General features: G+C 40.0%; 2 pseudogenes; both read left to right on the forward strand.

Moving 5' to 3' along the window:
• Positions 1-3,018: 3,018 nt before the first annotated feature.
• Positions 3,019-3,164, forward strand: LOC111766902 (U1 spliceosomal RNA; annotated as a pseudogene).
• Positions 3,165-5,227: 2,063 nt separating this feature from the next.
• On the forward strand, positions 5,228-7,769 carry LOC101411417 (transmembrane 7 superfamily member 3 pseudogene; annotated as a pseudogene).
• The last annotated feature ends 1,582 nt before the right edge of the window (positions 7,770-9,351 follow it).

Here is a 9,351-nt window from a genome sequence, read left to right on the forward strand (position 1 = left end):
AGAGGGGCATGAAGGGGATAGGAGTGAAAGTACTTGGACAGCAAACTGTGCTTCTGAATTACAGGCAATTAGAGCACTCAAAAATCCCAGATTTTGTTTTGGGTAGAAGGTTTGTAGGTCTTATTTTATTCATGTACATAAAATATTGTAAATATAAACATATACCCATATTTATATAAATTATAATAATATGTAATATAGTAATACAATAATATATTATAATAATATGAATACTTGATCCTTATTTTTACAGATTCCATATTTGCAAATTCACCTACTTGTTAAAATTTATTTGTAACCCCAAAATCAATACTCACAGCACTTATGTGGTCATTTACAAATATGCACAGGGTAGCAAAAAATTTGCGTTGCCTGATGTGCATATTCACAGCTAAGATCAAGCAAGATGATGCTCTGTCTTTTTGTTTCAGCTCCCAAAGTGTAAACAAGTGTCCTTTTCATGGTAGTTTAATGCTTCATTTCTTTTTTTTTGCATTTTTGTGGGTTTTGTTGGTGATTTTGCTGTTTAAAATGGCCCCCACAATACCATTGATAGGTATATACCCAGAAGAACTGAGAATAGTGACACAAATAGTTATCTGCACATTGATGATCATAGCAGCATTATTCACGATAGTCAAACGTTGGAATCAACCCAGGTGCCCATCAACTGATGAATCGAAAAACAAATTGTGGAGTATACAAACAAAGGAATATTATGCAACAGTAAGAAGGAAGGAAGTTGTGGAACATATGACAACAAGGCTGAAACTAGAGGACATTATGTTGAGAGAAGCAGGCCAGACACAAAAGGACAAATACTGTATGATTGCCTTATTATGAACTAAATATATTATGTGAAATATGAATATGGGTAGAATTACATGTTTAAGACCATTTTTCTTTGAAGCTGAACAAATATTAGTTAATAGTACAAAATGTTAATATCAGGGAAAAAAAACCCCATTATACTAAGTGAAGGAGACCAGACACAGTGTACTACATACTGTATGATTCCATTTATATAAAATGTAAATATAAATCAATTTATAAAGATGAAAGGAGATAAGTGGCTATGTAGGTTTGAGGAAGGAAGTCTAGAGGTGTGGAGTCTTTCTTTTTGGATTAATGAAATTGTTCTAAAATTTTCAAGGTTGTGAGTGTACAACATTGTGTTATATTAAAAGCCATTGATTATACACTTTGGGTAGAATAGCCAGAAACAGCAGCTATGTACAGTGAGGGAAGAACAGAGAGATTAAGAGGTGAGGAATTTTGTTTGTCTGTTTTTATTATTATTATTATTGAAATAATGAAAATGCTCTAATGATTAAAGTGAGGAGTCCACAACTATGTGATTATAGTAAATACCATTGATTGTACACGTTAGATCAATTATATGCTTTATTAATATGCATCAATAAAATTGGTTTAGGGAAGCAGATGTGGCTCAAACAATTGAGTTTCTGCCTACCACATGGGAGGTCCTGGGTTTGGTTCCCAGGGCCTCCTAAAGAAGACAACGAAGACAGCAAGCAGATGCAATTGGCTAGTGTGGCAAGCTGATGCAGCAAGATGATGCAACAAGAGGCACAAGGAAGAAAACATAATGAGAGACACAACAAAGCAGGGAGCAAAGGTGGTTCAAGTGATTAGGTACCTCTCTACCACATGGGAGGTCCCAGGTTTAGCTCCTGGTGCCTTCTAAAAGGAAGATGAGCACACAATGAACAGACACAACAAATGACACAGCAACAAGGGGGTGGGGATAAATAAATAAATAAAATAAATCTTTAAAAATAAATTGGCTTAAAAAAATGGCCCCCAAGTGTAATTATGTAGTGCTGTCTAGTACTCCTAAGTACAAGAAGGCTTGTGTGTTCCCTAGGGAGAAAATACATGTGCTAGATAAGCTTTGTTTAAGCTTGAGTTATAGTACTATTGGCAGTGAGTTCAATGTTAATGAATTAATAATACATATTAAATGAGGTATCTTTAAACAGAAATATGCATATACAAGGTTATGTATTATTAATGAAAATGTTATGACCAGACTCATAGGAACCTAACCCTGTATTTCTCTTCTGAGCAATGGTTCACTGTTCACTGCTTCATTGTTTGCAGCAACTTTTAGGACATAATTACCATGAATAATGAGAATCAGAAAGAAAATATTTTATTATATATTATATATATATGTGTGTGTATGTATGCTGTAATTGGACCAATGATGAGAACATGTCATGAACCAAGGATTTTGATTAATCCATAATCCAGTATTGTGCACATGAAATCAAATAGAATGAAAGTTAAAATGAAGACTAATAACACACAGGAAAGCCCTTGTAAATTCTTCATTAAAACAACTATTAAAAGGATGATGATGGACAATGCCCATCCCCAAAAAACAGAGTATCTTCAATTACTCAATCAATAATTGAGTGCAGACTGTTCCATCCATCTGCCCCATGGGATCTAAGCCCCCTCTCAATCAGAAACAGAATGGGCATCACAATCCTAAAATCCTCAAGATTGAGGAATGAACAAACATAAGGGGGAAATTCAACTACAGACTAAAATAGACATTATTATTCTAACAATGGAAGAACTTGAATCACTGATTAAAGGCAGCGTCCACTAGAGGTTTTGAGGGGAAGGAGAGAGAAGAATTGGTGCAACGTGGGCATTTTTGGAATTGTCCACATGACATAGCAATGACGGATACAGGCCATTACATATACTGTCAAAACCTATAAAATTGTGTGGTGCAAAGTGTAAACTTTTAATGTAAACTATAGATCATGGTTAGTGGCAATGCTTCAATATGAATTCATCAATTTTAGCAAATGTACCACACTAATGAAAGATGTTGTTAATGGGGAAAGAGTGGGGAAGGAGGAGGTAGTGGGGTATACGGGAATCCCCCTGTATTTTCAATGTAATGTTTATGTAATCAAAAGCTTCTTTCCAAATAAAATTTAAAAATAAAATCTTTTTTCTTTTAAATGGTCCTAATGGATACTTACCTGGCAGGGGAGATACTGTGATCACGAAGGTGGTTTTCCCGGGAGAGCCTTAATCAATGCACTCCAGATGTTTCCCAAATTGGGAAACTCGACTGCATAATTTGTGGTAGTGGGGGACTGTATTCGTGCTCTCCCCTATAAAAAAAGAAAAACATAAGTGGTCCTAACAGTACCTCAGGATCAGGGGTTTAAACAGACACCAATAATTGAGTACCTGGCAGAAGATATTGTACCATTTCAGAGCACGAGTATCAAAGTCAGAAAAAGGTTTCTAATACCTTTTGCCCATTTCTGCCTACAAGAGCAATCTTGGGAAGATAGCTTAGATAATTCTCAGAGCCACAATTCTCTAATGCAGATTAGATAAGCTAATTTCTGTGAAGAAGTTAGAACAGTGTTTTACATTAGTAACATTCAATAAAAATAATTATTAGCTTTCTTATCCTTAACACTTTATGAAAACTCGGTTTGTAACCAAATTTTCGGAACCATTCCTACACAAGCAAAGCTGGATGTAAAATCTGAATCTGAGGTGGGAAGGAATGATATATTTGAATATATAAAACTTTAGGGGGAAAGCAGATTTGGCCCAGTGGGTAGGGCATCTGCCTACCACATGGGAGGTCCAAGGTTCAAACCCAGGACCTCCTAACCCGTGTGATGAGCTGACCCATGTGCAGTGCTGATGCACTCAAGGAGTGCCATGCCACGCAAGGGTGACCCCTGCATAGGGGAGCCCCACGTGCAAGGAGTGCACCCTGTAAGGAGAGCCGCGTATCGTGAAAAAAGTGCAGCCTGCCCAGAATGGTGCCGCACACCCACGGAGAGCTGATGCAGCAAGATGACCCAACAAAAAGAGACACAGATTCCCACAGAAGAACACACAGCAAATGGACACAGAGTGCAGGCAACTGGGGGGTGGAGACAGTGGGGAAGGGGAGAGAAATAAATTTTTTTAAAACTTTAGGTATTTTTGTCCTCATATGCCAAATACCCATAAATCAAGTTGGATGGAATAAATGAGAGGAAATATATGTAAATTGTTGAAATTGTTGATAAAGGTTTAATTTCATTAATAGAGTTCATTGAATTTGCCTAGGCCCTACAGCCAAAGACTACCAGGAATACATCTGCTTTTGAGTTGTTGGCCTTGTTATTCATTGTACAAGGGAGAAAATATACCATGGGGAGCTGTGGAATCTTTGGGTAAAAAGGGTAGGAAAGGATTTACAGGATTTGATCTTGTGTTAGAAAGGTTAAAGGAAGTAGGCCTTTTTTTTAATGAACTTTATGCTTTCAGAGAGCAGGGGTAGTTCCATGACTGGATACCCTCATATATTTTTCTAGACAGAGGCAAAATTAAACAAAAGCTCAAATAGTAATAGATAAAGAAATTGCAGTTACTCATATTGGCCAATATAGGGGATTTAGGGTCATTTTTTTTGGCTTGGACAATGTTCATGTTTTTCCAGGATGTGATAGGATGATGAATTTGCCTTGCCTTTGTCTTGGTGCATGTTTTAGCTTTCTAGGTTGCTTAAAGCAGATACCATGAATTGGGTTGGCTTAAACAATGGGAATTTGCTAGCTTATAGTTTGAGCCTGAGAAAATGTTCAAATCAAGGCATCATCCAGGCAATGATTTCTTCTCAAAGACTGACCGATGGTGGATCCTTAGCTCCTCTACTACATGGCAAGGCACACTGTGGCATCAGCAGGTCTCTTCTTCTCTTCTCTTCTCTTCTCTTCTCTTCTCTTCTCTTCTCTTCTCTTCTCTTCTCTTCTCTTCTCTTCTCTTCTCTTCTCTTCTCTTCTCTTCTCTCTTCTCTTTCTCTTCATTGATTTCAGCTTCTTGCTTTCTTTGGCTTTTGCTTTCTCTGTCTGTAATCACTCTGCTTATTACATAAAGAATGCCAGTAATAGGATTAAGACCCATCCTAAATTAAATGGGTAACACCTTTATTGAAATAGTCTCACCAAAAAGGCCTTACTTACAATGGGTCCACACCCATAGGAAAAGATTAAATTTGAGAACATGCTTTTCTAGGATATATAGAGTTTCAAACCACCACACTCTACCCTCTGGATTCCTAAAAGACATATTCTTTCTATCTGCCAGGTGTGTTATTACCTCATAATAGCCCAAAGCCTTAAGTCATTTCTGTAGCAATAATGAGCACAATGTCTCATCAAAATTGGTTATGGGGCTGGAATGCCCAGGGGCCTGGCAGCCCAATAGCACGGAGCCCACGCTCCCCAGGATAGCACTGGCTAGGCTGCAGGGCCCCAGCACACTCACCAATGTGCCTCCCAGACCTCGGCCGGCCGCAATTGGGCACCTGGGGCTACTGGTGCTGGTGGTGCTGGCATTGGCAGGGGCAGCAGCTGGTGGAGCTGACACCATCAGGAACGCCAGTGAAGGTCTCCTAGAATTTTCTTTGGAAAAAATTGAATACTTCAAGCTCAAGAGGCCCCTTCCAGAGGAAGCCATTTTGCATCATATTTCCAACAGCTTGACTTTCCTTATGTTCCAAATTCGCTCACAGTATCAGAATACAACAGTTCATTTTTCTAAGGCTTTCCTTCCCAGTAACTCAGGAACAGGCACTGACAAAGGACTGGTTTTCATTCTTAGACCAGAGCAAAGTATGCGTGCTTAGTACTTGGAGGCTTCAGATGCTGAACCTGTCCAAACTGTGGCTGTTTCACTCTCCTACTCGGAAAGAGATCCTCTCCCTGGAGGCTGTAATTTGGGATTTGATTTAGATATTGCAGCATTTATCTGGAGTATAATTTCTTTGAAACAATTATCAAATTTGCCCCAGCAAACCTGGGCTATGCAAGAGGCAGAGACCCTCCGCCGTGTAACGTTGGGGCGGGCCAGGACTCTAGGCGGGGGCTGCAGTGTGATGTCTATCAGTGTTTTCCACCCGAGAATGACCTCACTGAGAAGGTCTTGCTGACACATCTGCAGAGGATGACTGAGGTGCCTCAGGTGAAGGCCAGTGCCATCAGTGACTGCTAATGGTAACACCAGGATTTACTTCTCTTCCCGGCAGGGACAAGGGGTAATCTAGAGTGCCATTGTTTGGGACCCGGTGCTGAATACATTTGCTGCTTACGTTCCTGTTCACATGTATGCTTGCAGCTTTAAGGCAATGGGGGGCAATGGTTCTTCCCTGGAAAGAGTATCTACCAAAATGTTCTTCACTTTTTTTGCCCTGCTTGGTCTCTTCGTTTGTTTTTTCAGATACAGATTCTGGAAAACAGAATTATTCTTCATACTCTCTGTCTTCTTGGGAGGCTTCCTTTATATACCGATTATAAGACTGATGTCTATGAAGTCCAGGTGTCAGCTGGGCCCTGAGCCTCCACAGTGTTGCAGCACCTACTCTCCAGTTCATTGGACTTACCCAAGTCAGCTGACATGGAGGTGAGAATGAACAACCACCACACCAAGGAACTGGAGAGTCTACAGCTGTGGGCAGGAGAGTCTGATCCATCAGCCATGTGGGATCGAAGCTCCCTCTCAATTGAGAGGTGGAGTGGGCATCACCACCCCAGGGTCCTCAGGATGGGGGAATAAAATATGGACTAGAGTGGACTTACTGGTATTCTACTATAGAATTATTGTGACTCTAGCCATGGAAGAAATTATATCATTGATGTGGAGACAGTGGCCACGGGAGTTGCTGAAGGCAGGGAGAGGGAAAAGGAGGTGTGATATGGGGCCATTTTTGGGACTTGGAGTTGTCCTGAATGATATTGCAGGGACAGATATAGGCCATTATACATCCCACCATATCCCACTGAATGAGCTGGGAGAGAGTGTAAACTACAATGTAAACTATAATCCATGCTTTGTAGCAGTGCTCCAAAATGTATTCATCAAATGCAATGAATGCACCACACTAATGAAAGAAGTTGTTGATGTGGGAAAGCGGGGGTGTGGGGAGTGGGGCATGTGGGAACCTCCTATATTTTTTAATGTAACATTTTATCTGGTCTATGTATCTTTTAAAAATAAATTTAAAATATATATATTTTAAAAGTAAACACACACACACACAAAAGAATAATGTTCGTCTGATTCTAACAGCCTCAGCTGGAAGCATCGGTGGATTTCTCCTGGAGGCCACTTGGTCACGCTGTGGACTCCTCGTGCTCTGCATGCTTGTGTGGCACTAGTGTTGGACCTCCTCATGGCATTCCTGATTTTCTTCAACCCACTGGGAAACCTGAAGGTTTTTGTGATGATGGTGCTTTCTGGGTGACCTTCTCTTGTATAGCTGCTATCATTCCAGTTTTCATGGGCTGCCTAAGAACACTGAACATACTGACTTGTGGAATCATTGGCTCCTATTTGTCATTGACAGTTCCATGTACACAAGCCTTTCCTACATCACTTTTAATGTACTCAAGAGAGCACTCAACACGGATTTCCGCAGAGCTTTCACAAATGTGCCTTTTCAAACTAATGACTTTATTATCCTGGCAGTATGAGGGATGTTGGTTGTAAGTGGAATTAAGTTACAGATTTGAAGAGAAAGACGCCAACTGGTTTTCCCACCCACCCATACAAGATGTGGAAGAGAGAGAGGGCGCGCAGAATAACAAACATCCTGGACCCTCGCTACCACATCCCTGCACTGAGAGAGGCTCCATGACTAATTAACCTAGATCAAAGGGCTCTTCCAGGAAAAAAAACAGCCAGCTGGAGAAAGAACCCCTTTGCTTCTGTAGACGATAAAGGGCTCGGTCGGCTCATCTCAGAGTACAACCTGAGCGCGTCTCTGCTGTGGCAGCTATGCCCTTACTGTTTCAGTAATCCCTGATGCAAGTCAGATGGAAGGACAGCCTTCTATGTCTGTGCTTTGCACAAAGTCATGTCTCTATTGCTACATGGTAAAGGCATGCCAGGGAAATTGTGTATGTGTGAGAGAGAAATAACCAAGAAGTTAATGATAAGGAAATTTTTCCTTATTTCCAAATATTTGAGAAATTACCTTGTGGTTTACAAATTATTCTTTTTTTTTTTTTCCATTACATATGGAAAGAATTTATTCATAAATGAAATTGAAATAAAGAAGTATTCACAGAAATAAAAATGTAATAAAGATATTAGCATCATACTGTCAATAAAAAAAATTAATGGTTGTCTTTTAGGCCAAAGGGAAGTAATGCCAGATGGAAACTCACTTTTCATGAAGAATAGAGAATAAGAAATGAAAAAGCTGTATGGAAAAATTTAAAACTATGCTTTTTATCCTCATATTTAACTTAAACTAATTATTTAATGCAAATATATTATTCCCTAAATATGTAGGCATGTGGAAATGTATTACAAATTATTCTGTAAACAGATTTTTAAAAACATTAAACATAATACTGTGAATCTCCTGCAAAAAAACAAACAAGCAAGCAAAGGTTATGGGTGTGGTCTGTCTGGGGGCACAATTCCCGTCTATCTGCAAACCTGTGAAGCCTAGAGGACAAGGTATATGCTTCCAATATACAATGGAGGGACAGTCAGAGAATAAGCATTTCCATTCCGGAAGGGAGAAATTGGAAGGAAAACAAGGGTCACAGATCCCAAACATTTCTGAAACCTAGCAGCGCATACTCCATTAGATTACAAGGTCTGAGAGTCATCTGTGGAATGACGTTTTATCCTCTGGGCCTGATGGAGTGGCAGCCCCACCCTTTTCCAAGTGCGTGTGCAGTGGCCATGCTCTCCCTGAGCACTGGGGTGAAGGCTTCCAGCTCTTCAACCATCCAGGAAGAGGGAAGAATCACCTTTTTCACATACATGAATGGGCCACTCTCTTGGCCCAAGAGAATGTCTTCATTCCAGACCACAACTTCCATGGTTTTGTCCTTAGGGTGATTTTTCCTTGGCTCTGTCCCTATTTTGCCCCTTTTATCCCAGGCTGGCAGTGGTTCCATTCATATAGATTTCACAAAAACAACGTGTTAGTTTTGCGTGTAGTACAAGGGATCCAAACCATCAGACTAAAAAACTTTCAAAAAATCCTCTCTGGATAACTGCATTCCAATCCTGACTTGCACTGAAATGACTGATTGGTTCCATGTTTATTTAAACCCTCAGATGGAGCACTACTCTCTGGGGACTCACTTTCCAGAAGCTCAGAGTTTTCCAAACCATAAATTTCTCGCTTCTTTGTTCCAGGAGTTCAGTTCTCAGCTTATCACTTTCCTCTCACATTTTACTATAAACTCCAAGGAGACACCAGACTGCACTTTCCACAATTAATTCGGAAATCTCCTCAAGTAAATATACAAGCTTGTCACTTTCAAATTCTGC

The sequence above is a fragment of the Dasypus novemcinctus genome, chromosome 2 (assembly GCF_030445035.2).
Source record: "Dasypus novemcinctus isolate mDasNov1 chromosome 2, mDasNov1.1.hap2, whole genome shotgun sequence".
In the NCBI taxonomy this organism is placed as follows: domain Eukaryota; kingdom Metazoa; phylum Chordata; class Mammalia; order Cingulata; family Dasypodidae; genus Dasypus; species Dasypus novemcinctus.